Genomic DNA, 19,822 nt, shown 5'->3' on the forward strand with positions numbered 1-19,822 from the left:
CCTGAGGTAGAAAAGCCTTAGTATTTCAAAATTTCATTTTTTGTTGTAAAAAGTTAATTTATAAATATAACCATACCTATTAAATTCTTACAATACTTACATGTTCTTTATCTTTCTGAAACAAAATCAAATGGTAAATATTATATGAGCCAGTCCATGCGAAAAGGTACAAAAACGAAAAATTTACGAAATTCTAAAAAGTGTGCATAATTATTGGTAGTAGACTTGTGATTTATAAAACACATTTACTTTCCCTCATATCATCAAGCTGTGAGCTACACGCACCTGCGAGTGTTGAGACCCCCCTAGTTTTATCAAGATTTTTAGTGAATTATTTCATATATTTCAATCATTTTCAAAGTACAGTTTAAATGGCTTGATTTGCCAATCGATAACGTTAAACCTGGTAGCAGTGGGGATAAGGCTCTCGCTTACGATGCGGATATCAATGCAATCAAACCGGGCAACGGTTCGAATCCCGTGCAACTAAGGTTGATTTATATAATATTAAATAACTTAACTTAACTCAAAGTACAGTTTAAATGGCTTGATTTGCCAATCGATAACGTTAAACCTGGTAGCAGTGGGGATAAGGCTCTCGCTTACGATGCGGATATCAATGCAATCAAACCGGGCAACGGTTCGAATCCCGTGCAACTAAGGTTGATTTATATAATATTAAATAACTTAACTTAACTTGATTTATATAATATTAAATAACTTAACTTAACTTAACTTTAAATAACTTAACTTAACTTGATTTATATAATATTAAATAACTTAACTTAACTTAACTTAAATTTCAATTTCTAAAACAGAAGATGTCATAGTTTTTGCATTTTCCCTCATGTTTTAATGTTGTCTTTCTTTCTTTAAACCTGTAGATCTAACGGAAATTATTGACTTTTGTCTCTGTAGTGTCATAATTTTTTGTAGTTTCTGGTCGGTATAGCATTAGTCCGGGGAACAAATGATTTTACACTTGCTCAAATACCAAAAATTCAGATATTTCTACGTCTTTTTCGGTTTTAGTTGACAAATTCGGGATAGAATTGACAATCTTATGAATGTTTACATTAATGTAATTTTTTTTCGGATAAAATCGTTTTTCAAAAATACTATAACAAACTTTGATAACGTGTCCTGTAAAGTTTACCAAAAGGACTTTTTGTACCTTTTCGCATGGACTGGCTCATATCTGATCCACATCAGATTCGTACATTGGTTGAAATGTGTATTTTTTCTAGACAACCAAAGATAACTTTTGACATATAGTATAGAGACTTGTCTATGTGAAGACCGTACATTGCCACGTCGATATTGTTTGTATTTGTGTATTTGTGAAGCTGTACCTTACCATACATTATATCTTATATTCACTTTAAATAAAAAGTTTCAAAATTATTTTCTATTCATTATGTAGTTTTCAGTTTAAACATTAATATTTTTCCAATATATTTCAAACAAAATATTCAATTTTTTTTTCTTCTCGACAATGATTTAATCATCCTGTCTCTATGTGGAACTGTCTCACCACAACATAAATCGTTTTATTCTGTACTGAGTTGATAAAATTATAGCTTTTATCTCCCCTTACTTCAGGTCTAAAGTTGATAGAGTTCCAAACAATGAATCGAACAGTTTGGAAAAGATCAAAACGGAAAAACTTTCTAACGCTTTATGTTTCGCAATCAGAACACCTAAAGCTCTGTTGGCGCCAGACATCTGCAACATGTATAGCCATAATCTAGTAATCCAATTGTTCCGACACTACAAGTCCAAGATAGGTATACTTATTGACTATTTGCAAAGTTACATTTCCACTTTTGAAATCGATGCAGATCTTCGTGAAGAATTTACAACATTTGATTTGTTTCCATTCACATACCAAATAATTAATTCATTTACTTGTCATGAGTAAACCTCAGTTTTAAGAAAACTATGCCACTAAAAATGCCTTATACAAACCAATAAAGTTTCCCTGAAAGGCCGTACCTTGACCTATAATGGTTTAATTGTTATTTGGATGGAGAGTTGTCTCATTGGCACTCATACCACATCTTCCTTTATCTATTCATTCAGAATGTATCATGTATTTCCTGCAGACTCTTGTAGACTAAACATGTAGCTGTCAAATTGACACTCGTGTATCCCCTTATTCCATCTTTATCTATGTACATATTTACGATACCATTAAAGTTAAAGTAATTCCCAACTGTTCCACAAACTGAAATAGATTAAAAGTTATCGCAACTGTACAAAAGCCTTTGCACGAGAGCAGTGAAAATATGGTTATTTACCAGGCTTTGAGATCTTATGTATTAACTGTTATGTCGTTTGAACTATATAAATAAAAAGGAAATTACATATATTATATTACTGCCAGGAAGGATTCCGTTTCAAAAGTGGATATAAACAGATCTTATCGTCAATATAATGTTTAAGGGATACATCTCTTTTGCAGTTTTGAACTATTTAAACCCTGCGTACTTGATGAATTTTCAATATATAAAAGCGGTCCAAATATTCCTTATTTAAATTTGCTTAATTCGTATACGCTAATCTGTTTTGATCTCAAAGTGTTTACTTCTGTATAACATTTATAAATGTGTATGACGTAATTCTTGATGATTAAAATTATAGTTAATATTCCATGAAATATGATTAATGATTTCACATAACATAATTGTTTCGGGTTTGTTTTTCAATTCATACAAAGGAAAATAAATTACATTGTTTTTTTTCAAGTAACAAGTTTTAACAGAGAAATCTTGAAATCCACAAACCATATCTCAATTAGATTCTTTCAAAGGAGTGCTAATAGTCAATAACATTTGATCTGTTATATCAGTAGTATGTAACGATACAATTTATGTGTTGGGAGCTATCTGACTAATCAAGATTTCTTGAGGTGAAGCCGTTCTTGCTACAGTTATTAAACGATATTTCGAAATTCTGACTAGTTGTAAACTGATTATATTGTAAGGTATCAATAAATAGATTTACCTTGCGTTGTGCCAGTATCCCAGCCATTGTAAAACTAATTTACTATTTCCCCCCCTTGAAGTGAAATAAAACTTTGCGAAGAGTATATGAATGTGTATGTCATATTTATATGCGCTTGTGTTGTTCTTCTATATTGGCCAAATCAACCGATTTTGAGGGTTTAATGACAAAACCCGTTCAATACGTAGGTTAACAAAATTAAAATTTACAATATTTAAATTATTTCAGTTTAAACAGTTTCGACAATAACAATGTGTTGACATTGATTAGCTAAACAGTAATAACAGTCATATCTAAGACCGACTTTAAGAACTGTCTCAGGGATATAAAACCAGTAGGCATTATATGCTGTAGTTGAGAAATGCCGTGTAGAACGAATATCGCACTTGTACTATGATTGCTTTATATCTCAAAATAATATACATGATTGATTCCTATATTTACTATTACTAGATACAACACGCAGAAATGTAAATACTGGACAGTATCATTAGATTTGTTATTATCTCATTATCTATGTGATGAATTTTTAAAAAGTTCAATATCGGATATTGAAGTGATTATGTTAATATTCTCCATTTAAATTGGAATTGATTAATTACGTTGAAGAAATAGACCAATTGTCGTCAAATCAAGTGAATCTTCTTGATTGGACTAAATATCTACAAGTATTGTTAGTATTAAACAGTTTTATTAAGCTTTACACGGAGATATAAATAAACAGTTGGAGTGTATTCAATGAAAATGAAGGAAAACGGAAGTATTAAAAGAAGTGAAAAAAAAGTGAAGAAATTCAAAGCACTGAAAGATTTTGGGGATCAAACCAGTTTCCACGGATTTCGTTATGTAGCGGAACATTCTTCATTCTCCATTAGAAGGTAAGAATTTTTTATGCTTGAAAACATTTCTCACACCTTTGTATTTTTGGTCTTAATAGATAGTTATCGTATGGCCTGTCATAAATATCTCATCTTCTTGATGACGAAAATTATCCTTAAAAAAACCCAGAACGAATTGAATATGTTAGTCGCTATGATAATAATAGTGAAATTGGAGAAGGGAATATAGTTGAAAATGAAGCATACAAAACCTTATTGAGTACAGCTATTGATACAACAGAAGAAACTTGGGATAAGAAATATGACAAGTATGTGAACGAGGAAATGAATAAGGAGGACGTCAACGATGCAATTACAAACACATTTCTTGTCCAACAGCAGGTTTTAAACGTAATACTGATTTGTTAACAGTGATCGTTCCTCTGCGGGAAAGATAAGTGCATTATAACATTATTCGACAAATACAGGAAGCAGTTGATGACGAAAAATCAGCATCAATTTAATGAATTATTCGATAATAAGTACCTTGTAATCAAAAGTGAAAATGAGGCTTGCGACGATGATAAGGAGGAAAGTGGTACTGACCACGATATACAGGAGGAACATTCATGTATTTAACCTACTGCATTATACGTACTTTGTTAAATTCATAGTTATACTTATGTTGACAAAGAGGGACGAAAGATACAAAGGGACATTGAAACTCATAAATCGAAAATTAACAAACAACGCCATGGTTAAAAAAGAAAAAGACAAATTATAGTACACAAGAAACAACACAGAAGACTAAAAACTAGGCAACGCGTCTAACTTGTCTGCTTTGGAAATATCTAAAGAACATTTACTATAATCTGTCAAATACTGCTAGCTTTTCTAGACCAACAAACTTCATAACTGTGTACAAAAAGAGAGGAAGTACAAACCAAGTAAACATAAAATATATGACATTTAATGGTCACATTGGCCTCACAGGTTTATTTCCTTATTAATGTTTTAAGTTAATCTTATATAATTACACCTGTCAAAACTATATCTTGTGTAATATTATGAAATAACTGTATACTTCATTACCTAATGACATACTCAATTCAATTAAAACGTTTCTTAATTGAAATATTCATCACAATCTTCATATGGGATTTATAATTAGTAAGCTGATAATACAAATATCGTCTGCAACTGTTTATTACTTATATTGATATAGGAAGATGTGGTGCGAGTGCAAATGAGACAACTCTCCATTCAAATAACCATTTATAAAAGTAAACCATTAAAGGTCAATGTACGGCCTTCAACACGGAACTTTGGTTCTTGGGAAGGGATAAATCCTACTTTGTAAAGGACCACTCTGATTCAAATAAAAAATTCTCTGACACTGACATTATCAAGATGCATGATTTCTTGATTGACAACATATTTGTTACGTTTGGAGGACGTGTTTTTCAACAGACTATCGGTATTCCAATGGGAACGAATTATGCCCCTCTTCTTGCCGACTTGTTTCTTTATTATTATGAGGCTGACTTCATACAGGAACTTCTTAGGAAGAAAGATAAGAAGTTAGCAATATCCTTTAACTCTACTTTCCGTTATATAGATGATGTTCTTTCACTAAATAATTCAAAATTTGGTGACTATGTCGAACGCATCTATCCCATTGAACTAGAGATAAAGGATACTACAAATACAGTTAAGTCGGCCTGATATCTTGACTTACATCTAGAAATTGACAATGAAGGTCGATTGAAAACAAAACTTTACGACAAAAGAGATGATTTCAGCTTTCCAATTGTGAACTTTCCATTTCTAAGTAGCAACATTCCAGCAGCACCTGCATAAGGTGTATATATCGCCCAATTGATACGATATCCCAGTGCTTGCATTTCCTATCATGATTATCTTGATGGAGGGTTGTTTCTCACAAGGAAGCTATTAAATCAAGAGTTCCAAATGGTGAAATTGAAATCATCTCTTCGTAAATTTTACTGACGCCATCACGAGTTGGTTGACCGTTATGGAATAACCGTTTCACAAATGATATCGGATATGTTCCTTACCTCGTAACTACAATTCCCTTCCCTTTCATGAATGTGACCTAACGAATTAGACTATTTACCGGATTTGTTATAACATAAGCAACAAGACGGGTGCCACATGTGGAGCAGGATCTGCTTACCCTTCCGGAGCACCTGAGATCATCCCTAGTTTTTGGTGGGGTTCGTGTTGTTTATTCTTTAGTTTTCTATGTTGTATCATGTGTACTATTGTTTGTTTGTACTTTTCATTTTTAGCCATGGTGTTGTCAGTTTATTTTCGATTTATGAGTTTGACTGTCCCTCTGGTTTTTTCGTCCCTCTTTTAAGGAATTTTTGTCAGAAACGCGGTTTCCTTAGTTTCCCCTTACGATACAGGTTAAAATATTTGCCCCACAACACCCATTTTCTCTTCATATAAGTCTTTAAAAGTTCATAAAAAGGCATTCATCAAAATTTAAGGAGATTCTAGATTTCTTTTCTTTCTATTTGAGACCTAAATAATACTAATGCAAATATAAGGAAAAGTCCCAGTCAGCTTTTTCAGTTTTTTTTGAAAATTAAATACCCCGAAAAGGAGGTCTTTAGCCTATCAATATTTTAGCTGATTCTTTTTTCATTAACGTATGCTCTTCTGATTTATAGAATAAGTTTTAATTTCTAGACTTTGCTGAGTCTATGTACATTTGTTGTACCTTCTTAAAACAGTTAAAAAAAGATTTTTTTAAAAAGAATTCCCCGCATACTTATTTTAGTAATATTGCTGACATTCATAAATAAAATAACATGACATTTTAATTCTCTTAACATTGTGATTTTTTTAATAGTTTACAAGCTATGTAACATTTGAATATTTTGTTTTATTAATCAACAAAAACGTCACATTACAAATCATGTACTTGTTATGATAATCAATTTGACTTTTGGTTGGCGATACACTTAGTATAAGCCAATACATCTATATTCTCCAGGCTAACATGTTGAACTTGTGTCGATTTATATAGTCATTGTAGTGTTAAAACAGCCATTGTTATGACTTGTACGACTTTGCCCCCCGCAGAGCTATAGAAAGTCAATACATTAACGGGTGTTACACGGACTCTTTTTAGATGATACACGGACTCTTTTTAGTTGTTACACGGACACTTTTTATAAAGAGAATCACTCGTGCATGATCAGTGAGTTCATGGGCACTTTAACTTCCAATTAGATTTGAACAGTTTGGTTCACCGACTTATTTCCTGTCTTTTCATTGAACAAAATATTTACGTTAGCATCAATATTTTTTTTTTTAAAACATTTTCAGTAAAATACTATTCATATCAGTACACTAAGGGATTAGACATTTAACTTCAAAAGGAGGGGGGTATGGTTTCTCCTGAAATAGATATTTTGATCCCAAATTTTATGAGAAAAAATTTATTATGGTCAAGCAGATGACAAATGTTTTGCATGATTCCTGATTTTCCGAATACCGTAAATAGTGCTAATTTAAACAAAAACTTTTGGGTGATAGCGTTGAAAAGTAAATAGTTGATATACTCAAAAGAGAACATACCGCCCCCTTTATGAAGCAAAATATTCGGTCAATAAATGTTTTCTTCAATATATGGACATGAATAGTATTTTGGACAATGCGGGAAATAATGAAATGATGATACTGACGCGTATATTTCAAAAAAAAAAAAAAAAAAAAAAAAATAAGACAGGAAATAAGTAAATAAAAATCAAATCTAATCAAAAGATAAACTCCCTATCAACTCACCAATGCACGATTGATCCTATAAACAAAAAGTGTTCATGTAATACACGTCCAAATAAGCAGCAAATCCAGAAGAAAATCATTCAACTTATGTCATCAATTTAGGGCGGTACGCTGCGATTGGATCATAATGTAACACGTGTTTAATCCCGATCAACACTTGCTGATCTAGAGACGAGCATGCATTTAAAAAAAAAAATAAAGTATATGCCTGAATAGATATAAAATATTAAGACGAAACCAATTTTTTCATAAACATTTCATTTACTAATGAAGTAGGAAATTCATTCTTTTGATACATTTATATTGTTATCGAATTTATATCAGTGGCGGATCCAGGTCCAAATCCAGGACAAAACAGGGGGTCCAATTTTATGTCCCTATTCAAATATAATGATCGTCCAAAAAAGGGTTGTTCCAAATCCCCGGGACCCCACCACTGAATATTAAATTCATGTATTTTGCAACAAACGCGCGATTTCTAAGATTTTTTTAAGGGGGAAACGGGGGATGGAATGGCACATCCTGCCTTTCCTTGTTCACAGCCTGTTTATTTTAAAATGAATTAGCCCCACTCCCACCCCCTCCCTTCCCCGCTTTCCGTTTCATCCATAAAAATCAAACGTTATCCTACTTACCACTAAAATATAACTTTAATATATTACTTTTTTACAAAGTTGCATTTTAAAAAGTTTTAAATGTGTACAATATTCATCTTTTACTTGAAATGGTTCTTTTTATCAAATTATTAGATTCTTGATTTTTTTTCTTGAAAAAAAAAATCTCGGTTGTAGGGAAATGGAAAAAATGGGTTTGTACTATAACTTACATTTACTGCTTTATGGCTATCTAAGTTTCTCGAATGTTTAGTCTTGCAAAATGTATCATTACTTTCTTGAAACGTCGTACAAGTCAGATAAAAAACAAAAGTAACAAAAGAAACAGGCCGGTAACAACCAGCCGAATAGTTTTTCTGCACTCGTGCAGAAAAACTATCCGGCAACGGTTGTTACCGGCCTGTTTCTTGGTTACCTTTGTATTTTATCTAATACTTTTCTGTGATAAATATCAATAATTAATACGGGTATTGGTCAATTTATACAAGTTTCAGGCATTTTCATTGTTGTAAATTCAGTATACTACTATGAAGACAATTCACATGCGATCAACCACAATGAATGTGATTGCTATATTATATTATCCGTGCATTATAAGTATTACGGATAACTGGACACATTCTGATTGTCTTCAAGGGGATCTCGTAATTAATAACAAGGGAAATGTTTGGAGTTTGAAATAAAATGCTGACGTTATAATGTTCAGACATCAAGAATCTTCATAAAAACATACTCTTTAGTTTGAAATTCATTACCAGTTTCATATTTGTATAAGTGTTCGGTAAATAGATGTATTTCCCTGTAAATTCGAAAAATAAATATGATAAACGATTACTCACGTTTGAATTACATAATATGTCAGGGAAATTACATAACATCAATTTACCTTTAAAAAAAGTTAATGATACATTCACATTAGTATTGAACATTAACTAGAATTTTAATTAACACAAATATGTTTAAGATCCTAGTATTGTTTGAAAGATAGCGATATCGACAGAATCATAATAGTGATTATATATCATTAGACAAATTTAGTAAAGTGCATAGGCATATAATATAAATTTGAGTAGATAATGACACAGTGAAGCGCAGCTAAAAAAATAACCCTCTTTCCTTACTGGAACCTTAACGCAATGACTATCACCGGTTTGAACGGAATGATTTGCAAACTGACGGCTACGAATTTTAGAACAACATCATCGAGTAATGCCAATAGAGGTCGGTCATTTAAAGACGTATCAACCGTATCATATACGTTGACGTATCTGCATCTGCAGATATACCAAAAAAACCGTATATGATCCAGAGCTTTAATTTTGTGTACTTTCAATAATGCAAATGGGCGACTGATCTCTAATTGAGAAATTTACAAATCAATTGAAAATATCGATGTTTTTGTGAAATATGTAACCCGACTTTTTAAGATATTCCGGATAGTTCGAACAGTTTACAGGCATGATAGGAATGAATACGGTAAAATCGTTTGTTTGTGTATGAACTCACGTAGAACCATATTGTTAATTGACAAATAGAGTGATACTCAGTAATTTTCTATTACCTTTTATGATAAAATCGCAAATGAACAATATTCAAAGTTCCTTTAATACATGTATACAAGTAGTACATTTGATTTCTTTTGTGTTTATTCATATAAGATCTTGAAATATTTTTTTAACTGGATTATTAAAGGATTGTGTACGATATTCTTGTACCTGCCCTCCATTGGCTCTGTTTTAAAAGTAGTTGATAGAACCCCTTATTGTTTTTTTTACAAAACACCAATATCACAAATATTGAAAGTGTATGTTTGATTGTTTCGAAGAGATTCCAATTAGGTTTTTTTAAATGAAGCATGGTCTTATTAATAAGCTCGAGATCACATAATATTTTTTGATATATCTGGAGATGCGGATACGTCAACGTATACGATACGGTTGATACGTTTGTAAATGACCGACCTCTATTAGAATTAATAACAACTAAGAACAAATTCTAAAAAGGGAAACACCTATAACTAAAATACCGTACTGCAAGTTAAATTCAAAAGGGAAAGGTCATAAAAACTTACAAAAAAATCAAACGTGAGACTTTATCAACAAAAAAAAAAAAACTGGTCATATTCCTGACTCGGGACATGCATGTTTGACTGTCCCTCTGGTATCTTTCGTCCCTCTTTCGTATGGAAATGGTGGGTTAACGAAACCTGAGGTTGAAGCTTGCACTTGTCTGACAGTTTTTTTTATAATTATAATGACAAGATTGAATGAACAACCCATAAAGACATATCTAGTTAATATGACAATTAATATGACCATTATTAAGATCCAGAAATCAAAATTGTCAATCATTCAACCAAACGTACGCATAAATATATAAAAAGACGTCATTTCAATATAAATATTTGTTACTAACCAACTTACTAACTAAAAGTGTGAAAACTTGTATTGTTAGGTATATGAAACAACATTTTCCTGCTAAAACCATTTACATTATAATCAGCCCAATACTTATCTATGTCAATATCAGAAGTAAAAAGCCGGGACAAATTGTGCTGTTTTATTTTGTTAAGAGAATGAAAAAAAAACCAGTCATCTTCAAATTTAGTCAATATCCTGTTGATTTTTATTTGCTGAACATTTCATGATCAAATATGTAAAAAGATACTACTGCCTATTAAAAAATATAATTTCAGCTAACAAACACAAAGCTATCGACCAACTGTACCAAGTATTGACATGTGTCGTAATTTTTGCTTCTTGCTATGTTTTGGTATAGTTATTAAAGCCAACAAATACAAATATCTCATAAAACTAGTAAATACACCGGGTAATAAATAAATACGGACGTCAAATCTGTTGTCTGTTCTCTCTCATCATTGGTTGCGTGAATAAAGTCAATAGAAAAATGATACTTTTATTAAACTTTTAGACCAGCCGATATATTTCCATACAAGTACAATATTCCAACAATAATATATAATTTACACACAGGACGGAGCTACTAAAATAATAGTCTTACTTTTATTTTCGTACGGGTCAACTGGAATTATCTTACATATTTCAATGACAATATAAATAAAATGCAAGGCATACACCTATCTGCGTTGCTTCTTACCTCTAAATTATAACCCTTACTTGTAATATAAAATGCGAGGCATACAGCTAATGCGTTGCTTCTTACCTCTGGGAACCCCCGGGATGAGCCTTGCAGCAAGCCAAATGTAAACACAGCAAAGACTGACGAACGTGACGTTGCACTGGTATTTATTTCAAATTATCGGAAGTAAATTTTCTAATCAGGAAGAAAAACATGACGTCAAAAGCTTACATAAATGTCTGTGTCATTTTGGTCTTTTGTGGATACTTGTCTCATTGGCAATCATACCACACCTTCTTTTTTATATATAAAATATAGGAGTCCTCGACTCAAAATGCTTATAATAATACAATATTATGAATAAACAAATCTAGACATATTAATTCTTCCAGTTAAGAGCTCACAAATGAAAACTTTTGTGTTCACACTTTAAATATTAACCCAACAGTTACATTCTGAACAATACATGACAAAGTTGCGCCATATATGACATTATCGATACAGCTAATAACATAAAGTAAAACGTACGTTAATTACTCATTCAATATACTTATTACTAGAAATAACTTCTGACAACTTATATAAACTCTTTTGATACAATAATAACAATATTTCTTTACTTGGAAATAACCAATACACACATTTACAACAGTATGGTTTCCATTACATTGCTATTTGAAGTTTGCAGTCAAAATTCATGTTCACCGATTTGATTCAAATTATAATATTTGTTTTAATTAAACATATTAAATCCTATATCCAAATTACAAAAAAAAAACCAAACCAAACAATCAATACTGAATGGACTCGGTATAATATATCAGTATTTCGTGTGTAACTTTAAACTTGATGCCATCTCATTAAACTATAGAGGTTTTTCCCGTAAAATGTCCAATCGTATAACGACGACTGTTATATGCATGTTAATTATCATGTCATGATTAACAAAACATATTTAAAGATATGTTTATACATGTATAAAAATTTTAATAAGTCAACGTAATGATTTTTCCTGCATGGTTGATCCCTTGTTTCACTTTTCAGTCTTGACAATCGTTTCGTTTTAATAAGTAAGTATGTGAAGCACATTCCTTACCCATATCCAGCTAACATTATTAGGGTCAAATTGATATCCAAGTATACTGATTCAAATGAAGTTGAATTATTGACCTGCAAGCCATTAATACATTAACTTATTAGTTACTGTTAATTTACTGACGCAATATTTATTTTTGATGGAGCTTTTTTTTTATCCGACTAAAGGTAGACCATCGTACAAGCATTACTGCAAGCCAAAATTTGAACAATAGAAAAGCTGAATGAATAATTGTGACGGTTTGTCACGCCCGCATAATCTTCAGCTCTATCAACGACCTTCTGTTAAACTATAAACTCATTAGAACTGTTCATTAGAATTGTTAAATAAATCTACGAATACTGATTCGTTTTTTACAAGATGCATTTGAAAAGAAACTCATCATAGACACTAGGATTAAAATTTGTACGCCAGACACACGTTTCGCCTATAAAATGCTCTTCAGTGACGCTCAAAACATAGAAATTAAAAAGTAAAAAAAAAGTATGAAGTTGAAGAGCATTACGAACAAAAAAATCCGAAATGTTTTGCTTATTACAGGTAAGGTGATAAGGTAAAAGACTGTTCCTATGCGTAAGGTTATGTCAAGTGCGTGTGTCGTGTAAGAAATTAAAGCTTTAGATCAATACACCATGATAGTCTTATGTCAGTAGATAGTTATTTGAAATTTATTTGCTTACTAAGATGAAATATGTCCTTACACTGTCTTACACGCAAACGTACCCGTAGGTCTTAAAATGACACATAATAATTTCAAATATATGCCAAAGAGTCTAGTCATTTTCGCAATGATTGAAGAGTACTGTTTGCATCAAACATTAAACAGCTCTGACCATACACATGATAATTAATCACTATTAGATAATTTTATTTATTAAATTTCACGCTTACGATAATAAATTCTATATAAACATGGATGTATATTCATTAATTTGTCTTTAATCTTTACACATACTTTCGTACGTGGATTATTAATATACCTCATGTGGCAAAAGTAATACTGATTCAAATCAATGTTGATTTCTACGAAGCAACTTGTGAGCGATGTGAATATATAATAGGGTGTAGCTCTTTTAGTGTATTTGTTAAAAATGTTTGACAGGCTTATAAAGTATATACTGACTTTAAAGTTATAAGAACGTGCATTTTTCTTTCAGACTGCTGTGGTTCTTACTGATCTTAGCATGCTTTGGAGGTTTAGTTTTCCAAATTGTAGACAGAGTAACATATTACTTTGGATGGCCTGTTACAGTGAATGTTGGTGTAAATTATAATAAAACACTTGAATTTCCTGCCGTCACCATATGCAATCAAAACGCTTTCAAGTAAGTTGTTTGAAAAGAGAATTCTAAATATGAATGCAATATATTGATTTCTTTGTATTGTTAGGACAGTGAGATTGTACTTCAAAAATCTTTTACATTTCTATCTCAGGGTTTGCATAGTTTTTAGTATGGACAATTTTGCTTTCATTGAAATCTGAGACAAACCTCGAAAAACTAGCATACCTATACTCTATACAAAGGGACACCAACAACATCACAGGTAATATTACAAATATGTAATATAACCGTGACAGATACATTATACAACATGAAATAAACATTATTGAAACGAATTTGTCACAATTTCAACCATGTCGTAATTTTTTTCGTGTGAACAGCAATACTTATTCGAATGAAAATTCAAAACGGAAAGTCCCTAATTAAATGGCGAAATCAAAAGCCCAAATACAACAACAGAAAAGATAACACCTGTATATTCCTGACTTTGTTCAGAAATTTTCTGATGTAGACATAGTGAAATAAACCTGGTTTTATAGCAAGTTAAACCTCTCACTTCAATGACAGTCGTACAAAATAATGGTTTAGTTAAGTTCTTGAAATATTTCAATTTTCGATTGTTGTAAATGTATGAGCTAAATGTAGGCCTAACGTGTCCTATTAGAAATTGGAATGTCCAAAGCCACAACCTGTTCTCTTTCCGTAAATGTGATGAAACCAAAAGTGGTGTAAGACAAAATTGTTTACATCCCCTTGTTTTAATAACACTGCTTTAATATATTGGAATTTTAAGTAAGTGTATTTCATTATAAATTCAAATTTTTTGTCCAATTCATATTGCTAACCTGATGGAACCATCGAGAATTCATTCTTCATAAACAGCATGTATGCTTGAAAATCGGGTATTATTAAGTATAATTACAAAAAGTAAAACTTAAATAAAAATTCAAAACGGACATCCCCTCAACAAATGGCAAAATAAAAAACCCACATCAAACGAAAGGAAAATGGTACAACAATTATGAATAAGATTAAACTGGTAAAAATGCGAGAAAAAAATAATGTTCTGCCGACTTTGATGACAATCGTTGTTCAATTATGGTATACTTAATTTCGAAAGGTTTTTGTCTAACATTTTTCAAACAACAGCAAATAGAATGTCCATTTTATTTGATTGAATTTATTTACCTTTCGAAAGCATTTCGTATAAAGAGAAGATTCTCAATCATTACTAAGCGATGAAAGTTACAAATTGTCTGATTCGTGTTTGATGCATATATTTTGCACCGTAGTGTAGCACTTTGATTGACAAAACTTCTTTTGTAGAAGCATTATCTTGACTGTGAACTGTAATTTATGAATCAATTTTACATACATCATCAAACTTTGTTGCTATATCAGTAATATAACGATTAACCGATCAGTTACTATGTATAATTATTGCCAATGATAATATTCCTCACAAAAGATCAATTGACACAAGAAAATTAATAACAATAAGTCATCGTACGACCTTCAACAATGAGCAAATCCCATAATCATAGTTAGTTATAAAAGTCATTGAAGACAAAGAAAATTAATGCAAACGAGGAAACTAACGGCCTAATTAATGTACAATTTGTTTTAGCGAAAAACAAATATGTAACACAGCAACAAGAGACAATCACTGAATTACGGGCTTCTGACTTGAGAGAGGCACACACAACCATAATGTGGCAGAGGTTTTATATGTCAATATAACACAATAGACAATGATTATATAAAATGATAAGCTGGATACAACTAGTCTAAAGACGTCATTGCCTTAATACTGAATTTCAAAGTAACACTAAAATGCATGTGCTGGGGTATTATTCCCGCTATACAGACAGTTCTGATTTATTGTTTATTTGAGTCTCACATCTTTGTTATTTTTAAAGTGACGTGTAATGCAGTTTTAATTTCGGAACGGCTTTATGAATAAAGTCTTTGCATTTAATAGCATTAAATATTTTATTTGTGATAGAGCATCTTTAGCTACAGAATATGGTTGGTATGAGATGATAGAAAAAATGTTTACAACACAAGCATCCCTTGATGATTTGCTACAGAACAATATGTATGAGAATATTACGTTAGAAACGTTGTACCTTAAGACTGCACATGAAAGGAATGATTTTATTTTCAGGTATGCAATTAACTCAATCAAACTATTATAATATGTATATCAGTTATACTGAAAAAAATTGTCCACAATACATTTTTTTTTATTAAAATTTTTCGTCGGAAAATATCGACATAGGAATACGCACATCATCATCCATATCGCTGTCGTTCTTTCTTCATCCCCTTTAGTTTTTTCAGTGTAGTTGTAGTTATATTTAAGTTATTTAAATTTGATAGAATACATGTTCACGTTCAATTATTTTACATATTGTATTGTAAAGTAGTATACGCATGTTTAATTTGTGTCTGATTCATTTTCCTTTTTGCAAATGCGTTTTTTTCTCAACTAAACAGAACAGTGGTTGTCGTTGGTTTATGTGTTACATATTTGTTTTTCGTTCATTTTTTTTATATAAATAAGGCCGTTAGTTTGCTCGTTTGAATTGTTTTACATTGTCATATCGGGGACTTTTATAGATGACTATGTGGTTTGGGCTTTGCTCATTGTAAAAGGCCGTACGGTGACCTATAGCTGTTAATGTCTGTGTCATTTTGGTCTCTTGTTGACAGTTGTCTCATAAGCAATCTTACCACATCTTCTTTTTTATATATAGCCTATATAAACAGGTCTTCGTGTTTTATATGTAGGTTAGGTCATTTTTGTTTATGTTTAAGTACAGTGCATTGTAAAGGCTCTAATAACCAAAATACTTGAACATTCTGTAGCTTATACAAGGCATAGAATGATATCGCATACTAGTATACTGTCGTATATATTCAGACACGGAACAGAGATACAAAGACGGTACAGTACTAATTTGTACCATTCTTACTCATTTTGTAATCCTATTTGTAATCATAGATGATATGTGTTTCGATTAGAATTCCTATAATCAATGGTCTAGATTATTGCGTATTCTGTAATCTTTGTTCATTATGACCTCATGTTTTGTTAAAATATACTGCCATGTAAGATGATGCTATTCTGATTAAAAGTATAAATATAATTATTTATGTTTAATTTGATGTACTTTGTTTGGATATGTTTTAGTTGTTCTTGGAAAGGGATACCATGTAAACCTGATGACTTCAACCAGATATTGACAGACCATGGAGTATGTTTTACATGGAATAATAAAAATGACCATTATGTGTCATCCCCAGGTAAACTAACATACGAAGGACGTATGCATTTTTTCAAAACTTTCAACCACTTTACACGTTAAAAGTAGCGCAATGTTATCTAGATGTCGCGTTTCCTTTTTTTACTTTGTTTTATTTCAGTTGTTGTACGAATAAAATGATTGGATACAATAACGTAGGTGTATTAAGGCATACTTATGTTCTTTTAAAAACTTAAGTTTCTAACCGTATCTTATAAATAAAAAACAAACAAACAACAAAACTACCAACTTAAATAAAGTACAAAGGACTTATTATTTATAATTTATATTATTCTATGACGATACGTTAGACAATAAGTCCAAATCAGCGTGACGTCAATATTTCTTATGGTAATATGACCAGTTTTTCATTTTCTAAGAAGTACAAACCTATTAGATTATTTTTACGTCTGAATACCTACACAGTCTTGTAATTAAATTTTCTGTCTTGTTTTATGAACTTAAAAAGCGTAAAACATTTCCCATTAAAGAGTGATTATGTGTTCATGCGCATTTCTCCACCAAGCCAAACCAGATTATTTGTATAGTTAATACGTTATGATATCAATACACATATAAAATAAAAACAATTTCTTCAGTTTTGACGTATTGCAAAAGAGGCATAAGATGTGGAAAAGTTTCCATGACGATTAACAGTATGATTTATTGTTATGATAATGGTATCTGAAAAACAACGTTACCGGAAACTTAACGTATTAATCATTTAAGATGGGATTCAGATATATCTTTTGTTTCCTTTTATTGTTGCAAGTCTAAAATGTACATGAAAATTTCTAATAAACAAACTTTTTCGTATTTACAATACATAAGTCATATGCCAATCTTATAAAAAATCACCATTAACAAATTAAAACTAAATGAATTACTTTAAGACAGGGCCGGGGCTCTATCTTTTTCTTTAAGTATCGCAAATAAGTCTAAAAAAACCCAATAATTTATAAACGTTTTTCTGAATATTCTATTGAAATTTCTATTCATTAGTTTTAACTACTGCTAACATGGTCTTAGTCTAGAATATGACAGTTGATTTCGATTCATTTCTTTGTTGAAATCTAAGTTTGTGATTTTGTGATCTTTGGATTTCCTGTTTTTTTTTTATTTTACATTGTAGCTCGGTATTTTTGTTACAACTCATGTTTTCTAATTGATTAATCATTTTGATGATGACAAACTGAAAATGCGCGTAATTTGAAAAAAAATCATTTAAGAATAAGGAATACTTGTTTATTATCATTAGTATTGATAGTGTCTTCGACGCAAAGAAGACAAGTGTCAGTCCGTGTAAATAAAGAAAACGATCACATCTCTTGAAGTAATTCAGAAATGAAGCAGATCTGTATCAACATTAAGTGATCTGAAAGGGGCATAAGCTGTAAAATTCAAGTTCACCAATTATCATAAACTTTCATATTTGATTTATAAGCTACAAAAACTTATATCCTACTTACAAACAGTCCAAAACATGAACGTTTAACAATGCATTGACTACATTAGAAAATGTCTGTATCAAGTCTGGAATATGACAGTTGTTATCCATTTGTTTGATATGTTTGAGCTTTTGATTTTTCCATTTAATTAGAGACTTTCCGTTTTGAATTTTTCTCGAAGTTCTGTACTTTTCACAAATAAACTGGAATCACTTCCAATCATATATTTTGGTGAGCTTGTATCAAATTTAAATGTATGTCAGCAATTATCTCAGATACTCACTATCAATAAACTCTTTAGAAAGATAAATGGTTATGTGAAAATGAAACGGATTTCGAAAATTGTACTGTAAGCGCATTCATGACTATTTCTTGTTAAAGTGTAAGTAAAATGTGTATCACATGTTTATATATCAGCATTGTGCTTAATTCAGGTATGATTAAACAAATGTTCTAAGGAGTTATGCTACTCCGAAATGTAAATTTAAATATACAATTGCAGTATAAGCGCTAATATGCTAACTGTTTATGCCAGAGCGCCTCCGAAGACATTGGTTTACAAAACTGCTTGTGTTATTATTTCAAAGGTTGATCGTCTGTTTCTTAGGAAGAGTACATAGCGTATAGCGCAGATCATATATTTCCGGCAGGGATGCCATTGAATGTATAAATGTTAACGTAAACTAATTTGGAAGTGTTCCTACCCTGACACGTCTTATCAGGGTTTACTTGAAGAAAATCAAAGTTTTGGACAACAGACGATAGTACATATACTCTATGTGCTGTAGCGGGTATTATTTGAACGGTGTTTTTTATACTTTGTCATGTCATATTTACGTTTCTATTTGTGCTTAATTGTTTATTGTTTGGGTTTATATTCAAAATATTTGTAAGGAGTGTAACAGAATCAACTGTCAAAAAAGAAGTTACGTATGCAACAAAAGAAAGCCGGAAGATACCAAAGGGTTTTCTTTAAAAGTAGTGTTCGATTTTACTAAACCTTCAACATTAAAAGAAAATTGATCTTTAAGCCGATGTTTACAAATAGGATACATGATTCCAAGTTTATGATATATAGAATTTGTATCATAAATTTCCATTGAATATGATTTTGTCATAGTTGCCGTTCCTTTTGACAATTATTTACAAATCTGCTTTTGTTAAATACACGACTTTTGATTTTTTTTTTAATAAAGTCGAAATTGTCCCACATATTGATTGATGTCCCGTAAATGTTTGCACTATCGTATTGGAAACTTCTGATGAGTGCGTCGTCTCTGATTGCGAAATGGAAAATATACAAATGAGGTCCTTTAGGACTCAGCTTTAAT

At 31.1% G+C, this 19,822-nt stretch overlaps 1 pseudogene; it reads left to right on the plus strand.

The window, feature by feature from the left end:
* The first annotated feature begins 3,671 nt into the window (after positions 1-3,671).
* The window catches only part of LOC143066233 (uncharacterized), a 44,073-nt pseudogene continuing 27,922 nt past the window's right edge, over positions 3,672-19,822 (plus strand).

The sequence above is a fragment of the Mytilus galloprovincialis genome, chromosome 3 (assembly GCF_965363235.1).
Source record: "Mytilus galloprovincialis chromosome 3, xbMytGall1.hap1.1, whole genome shotgun sequence".
NCBI lineage: Eukaryota > Metazoa > Mollusca > Bivalvia > Mytilida > Mytilidae > Mytilus > Mytilus galloprovincialis.